The sequence below is a fragment of the Callionymus lyra genome, chromosome 7 (assembly GCF_982586985.1).
Source record: "Callionymus lyra chromosome 7, fCalLyr1.hap1.1, whole genome shotgun sequence".
Classification (NCBI taxonomy): Eukaryota; Metazoa; Chordata; class Actinopteri; order Syngnathiformes; family Callionymidae; genus Callionymus; species Callionymus lyra.
Genome location: NC_141824.1, coordinates 19,368,481 through 19,374,404, shown reverse-complemented (window position 1 = coordinate 19,374,404; position 5,924 = coordinate 19,368,481). Strand labels below are relative to the sequence as shown.

The window sequence follows — 5,924 nt, the reverse complement described above, 5'->3', positions numbered from 1 at the left end:
GATGTGAGTAACCCACTCATAATAATATTTACCATTAAGTTAAAAACAGAGTAAAAGTTCTTATTTTCTTCCCTGTCAGGGAGCTTTAACTTGTCACCTGCAGTAAAGGTTATGAGGCAATAAATTAAAAGGACATAGAATAATATTATTAATAATAATAAAAATAATAGGTAAAGAAGTAAGAACAACAATAAATCCTTAAAAAATTAAAAGATGAAAGAGGAAGATGAGAAAAAAAATAAAAATCAAAGAACCAAAACTTTAATTAACTTATTAAAATCCATTTTAAAATCAGATCAATAAAATAAAATTAACATCAAATTCCTTGAAAATCTAAAGTAATAATAACCAAGTCCGATAAATGCAATTAGATCAAATCAAAATATTATACTAACTTTGAATCTGATTGGTTGACACAATTTTTCGGCTGCCGTTGATTTCAATTTACAAGAGCCACTTATGAAACGACTGAAGGCCTCTAGTAGATTTCTTCTGGCAACACGTGACAGCTCAAATATGATTGGTGTCAAGGTGCGAAAGGAAACCCAGGAGCAGAAAGTGTGTGTTTGTCAAACTTGACAGTTTTATTTATAGGAGCAGGCAGAGGGATCGTCAGAAGCAGTCCAGGAAAACACATCAACAGGAACGAGGTACAAAAAACAGGTCAGGGGAACAGGCAGGCAGAAAGGCAGAAAAACGTACCAGAGTCAAAAAACTGGCAAGGCAGAAACAATCTCTAACCAGGAGTCTTACACGCGAAACAAATACTAGACAACACGGGGCAGTGAGTTTGACGAACCAACAAAGACTGAGGGAGAGTGAGCAGAATAAGAAGGCTGCCAGCAATCAGTGACAGCTGCGGAGCAGGAGAACACAAGATCAGGTGAAGACAATAACTAATCAGCAGGGTAAGAGACCGGAAAAGAAACACACACAGTCACAGAAGGGAGCAGGTTTCAAAATAAAAACAGGAAACACCGGGAAAGACACACATCAAAGACATAACAGTAAACCACCCCCCCCCCCCCCCCTGTCAAGGGACCGCCACTGGCGGTCCTAAGCCCACCAGATATCGGACGAAAGGAGGACACGGGATGAAAAGGCAGAAGAGAGAACATGACAGAGAAAACAAATTTAACGCAAATTAGCCTTAGCTCTTCTCATAGTTCGAGCATTGAACTCTTCAATCAGGTGGGGGGGGGTCGAATGTTCTGAGTGGGCTCCAAGGAACGCTCCACCCTAGGAGGTTTTGAGGCCGGTGGGGACACCCAAGCGGGTTTAACCTTTGACACGTGAAACGTGGGTTGAATGCGCATCTCCTTGGGAAGGCTTGGGCGGACCGCGACAGGGTTCACCACATTGCCGATGGCATAGGGTCCCATGAAACGGGGGGCGAGCTTGCGAGAAGGTAGGTGAAGATGGAGGTCTCTGGTGCTGAGCCACACTCGGTCCCCCACCTTGTAGGCAGGATCGTCTAAACGCCGCCGGTCAGCAGCAGACTAGGCGGAGGCCGCCGAAACTCAAAAGCTTTTGTCTAGCCTTGAGCCAGGTGGACTTGCACCGCTGCACCAGAGCCGACTCCGACGGGACTTGGACCTCCTCCTCGAGATCCGGAAAGAGAGGTGGTTGATACCCGTAGGCACATTCGAACAGGCTCATTCCCGTGGAGGAGCATGTGAGTGAGTTGTGTGCGTACTCGACCCACAGGAGAGCCTTGACCCAGGTGGTGGGGGCGCCGGAGACCAGGCAACGGAGAGAGGTCTCTAGGTCTTGGTTGACCCTCTCCGTTTGGCCATTGGCGATACCCTGAGGTGAGGCTGGGCCGGGCCCTGATGAGTCGGAAATACTCCGCCCAAGAGTGGGAGGCGAACTGGGGCCACTATGACCCGGGGCAGGCCATGGAGAGGAAAGACAGGACAAGTCAGGGCCGCCTTGGCTGTGTCTCGGGCGTCCCGTAGTTTGGGCAGCGGGACGAAGTGGGACGGAGTCCATAGAGATATGGGAACATGGACAATCAGGCACCAACAGGGGAAGCAGCTTCCCAGACGAGGGGGCGGATGAGGTCTTGCTGGTCGCACACAGCACTTTCAGGTCTCAGGAAGAACTCTGACGTCGTCGATATTTGATCGAAGTTCCTCTCACTGAAAAGTGTGACGACACGTCAGCGCTGCTGTCTGCCCAGACCTCAACGAAAGGTGGTAAGATTATTTCATTTCCTCTTTAATTCGGCTTTTTCAACCGAGTTGAACTTCAGTGACAGCTGGTACCCACGTGACCACTGCTGTTCGCCTCAAAAGATCCCGCTCTGCGCGCCTGTCAGTGATGTGGCGTCAGTGACGTCATCGGTGTTGAATGTAGTGCTGTGTCTCAAATCGCATACTAATCTTAGTATGCTAGAAGTTAGTATGCATCAGTTTAGTATGCATACTAACTAGTACGCAAATTCTCCGCAGATAGTATGTCTTTAATCAAACCCTGAAGCTACACACTAACCGGAAATCACATGACAGCTTCTTCTTCTACTTCTATTTAACGATGATTGCAATCAGCTGTTCTAACGCTATCGACACCTGCTGGCACCACGGTTCGCAGCTTTGTGAGAAAAAGAAATAAAGAAAACTATGGATAATGAAATATTCGAGAGATATTTACGCCGCTATCAGCAGCGAAGACGTCTTATCCTTCTATTGCTGGCAGAAAATGTACCTGTAAGTATATAAAATATAAATTATATATATATATACATATAGAGATTATTGTTATTATATATATATATATATATATATATATATATAGAGAGAGAGATAGATATGCATATATATATATATAATTTCTTTTTTTACCTGATAAACTGTGTTCTTTGCTAATAAACTTTATGTGAAGGAAGGAAAGATGGGAAAAGGGACCACAGACTAGAGTAGGGATGAAAAAAAGAAAAAACGTAGGTCTGTGATAAAGGGAAGGACAAAATTATTGTGGATGGAAGAAGGAAACAGATTGGGATATACATATCAGCATTGTAAAAATTCCAATATTAAAATAAAGTCTCAAAGTGGATACTGAGCAAGACTTATGCATTAATGCACTACTGCATTTTATAGCTTATTTCAGTCATTCAAAGTGCAATACAAAGGAAAACAAGAAGATTTACTTAATATAACTTTATTAAAACATGAACTTTTTTTCCTCCAACAGGCTCCAAACCCCAGGCAGTACTGCCAACTAAATGCCACAGTGCCACTTTTGGCACTGTACTTTGATGGTGGAGACCTCCGTCCCGACTTCCGCCTCTCCAGGGCATCTTTTAATGCCCTGATGGTTGCCCTTGGCGGGGCGAGTGACCATGGCTGGGGACCTGTCATTGAGGCCTTAGTTTTTCTTTTTTGGTTGGCCAGTGGGACCTCTTATCGTGTGGTCGGAAGAGCTTTCGGCATGCACCGAGCCACAGTCTACCGTGCAATACATAACACAAGCACGAAGGTCCTCACCCTCCTCTCCAAGGTCGTCCGTCACCCGACAGAAGAGGAACTGCCACTGGTGGGAGCTGGTTTTGCCCGTTTGGCTGGGACAGCAGCGTTCCACAATGTTGTTGGCAGCATTGATGGCTGCCACGTCCGGGTGAAGCCACCCGCCCAGGACGCAGACTGTTACCTGAATAGAAGATTATTTTATTCTATTCAATTTCAAGCTGTGTGTGACCACACAGCTAGATTCATTGATATTTGTGTCGGATTCCCAGGCTCTGCACATGATGCTGAAGCACAGCCCTCTCTACTATGAACGAAGGTACCCCCCACCAGGGTACTGTATCATAGGAGATGGTGGCTACCCCTGCCTGCGCCAGCCCATCGCCCTGTTGACGCCGTACCGCCAGCCTCTCCACAACCATCTTCAAGCCCTCTACAACGCCCGCCTGGCAAAAGCCAGATGTGTTGTGGAGAGAGCCTTTGGGATCCTTAAAACAAGGTGGAGGTCCATCTTCCTGAAGGCCTTGGAGGTGGTCGCCTGCTGCATCATATTGCACAATATCTGCCTCAGCAACGGCGATCAGCTTGAGCCAGAGGATGCTGATGTGGAGGGAGCAGCAGGCGACCACAACCGAGAACCAGCAGCCCCAGGTGCCATCTGTGGAGCAGACGACAGGCACAGGATGGCAATGTTGTGTGTTGCGCCTGAGCATGATTATATATAACAATAAATAATGTACATAGCAGTCACGACTCCTTATTAAAATGTGTCACAAATATGTCCTTACACTAACTTAAATGAACATTTTTTTTTTTTACAAAAAAGAAATACACAAAATAAAAATAAATTATTTTTTTAAAGATGACGACAGAATGTGAAGGAGATGCTCATCCCTGGCAGCAGTCTCCTTGTCTCTCCTCTCATCCCTCGCCCTCATTTCAATCATAATCCTCTCTTCTCTCTCCCTCATCTCCCTCATCATTCTCTCCTCTCTCTCCACGCTCTCCCTGTACCTCCTCTCCTCTTTCTCCGAGTCATCTTTTCTCTTCTTCTCTTCTCTCTCCATAAGCTCTCTTTTGTTGATTCGCTGGAGCTCCAAGAATTGTCCATCTTTTTCTTGGAGCTCATTCAGTGCATCCACAAAATTCACATCATCCACCCGCCGCCTTTTCTGGGTAGATGCTGTGAATGTGCTTTGCTGTGGGGTCTGCACAGAGGGGGGTTCAACCACAACCGCGTCCTGGGAGGATGAGGCGATGCGGTGTTATCGAAGGCTTGGCCCCAATCGCCTCATCCATCGAGGTGTACCACTTCCAGGATGCGGCAGTGACTTCACCCCCCTCTGTGCTGACCCCAGTTGAGGGGCACTTCAGCTTCTGTGAAGGAAAGAATTAGAGGGAATTATATATTTTACATCTCTATCCTTATTGTCATATGAAGCCATTCAACTTATAATAATGTTAGTACATGGTGTAATGTGTATGCCAGCAGGACATCTTAGCTTGAAAACCAACCTTGTACGCTTGTTTAAGGTTTTCCCACTTCTTTTTGGCGTAGGCTGGGGTCACCTTCCCCCCCAGCTCCCGGGCATTAATGAACACCCTGATTGAAATACAAGTTGACACAACTATGCAATGACACTCCTTACAGTAACATCAATCTCTACAAACATGTAAGTTATTAAGGTCTCATTCATGTTAGCATGATAAAATATGATGTTCATTCACTTACTCAAAGCCAGTGATGGCTGCATTACGCCTCCCTGTAAAAAGGGAGGCGTTAGCAGATCGCCACTCAATGAGGGCCCTTGTGTCTTCATCGCCCCCTGAAAAATAAATACATTTTTAAATGAAAATAAATACAATAATATCTATACTCACTCAATATCGTTTATATACTCTGTGCTGATACGCTAGCTTCAGCAATTCGGCTGTGAACACACATCTTATACCACAATAAACGTAACGTACATGTCATGACGTATGATTAGTGAGTGTTCGCTCGCAAGCTAGCGAAATAACATTAGCATTCACGTTTTCGTCCAAAATACACATAAACATACGTTAATGACGTTTCTATACAACAGCACTAGTGCAAACATATGAAATGAAAAACTTACATCGGTATAGAGTTGAAATATTGACCGAGGGGGCGTCGCTCCCAACGTGTTCTCTTGCCGCCTCCATTTGACTGGTAGTGACGTAACTTCCGTTTAAAACGTCAACGTCATTAAGATGGCGGCTGTTTAGTATGGTTAGTGTCCATCGAACCATGCTAGTTTTGTGGGCGTGTTAGTATGCCAATTGAGTATGCATGGCGCACTAAATTTCGCATACTAAGAATTGAGACACACTAACGTACTAAAAATACTAACTTTTAGTACGCTAGTATGCGATTTGAGACACAGCACAGGACTTCTGAATGTTCGCTCCATTACTAATAAATCCTTTATTCTT

The 5,924-nt window shown here is 45.1% G+C and overlaps 1 pseudogene across 1 annotated transcript; it reads right to left on the bottom strand.

Annotated features, from left to right (window-relative positions):
• Positions 1-4,050: 4,050 nt before the first annotated feature.
• LOC148075325 (uncharacterized) lies at positions 4,051-5,654 on the bottom strand (annotated as a pseudogene). Its single transcript, XR_015711818.1, has 4 exons — positions 5,588-5,654; positions 5,200-5,293; positions 4,983-5,070; positions 4,051-4,844 (listed from the first exon to the last, which is right to left on the bottom strand). The product of XR_015711818.1 is annotated as an uncharacterized LOC148075325 (transcript).
• Positions 5,655-5,924: the final 270 nt, after the last annotated feature.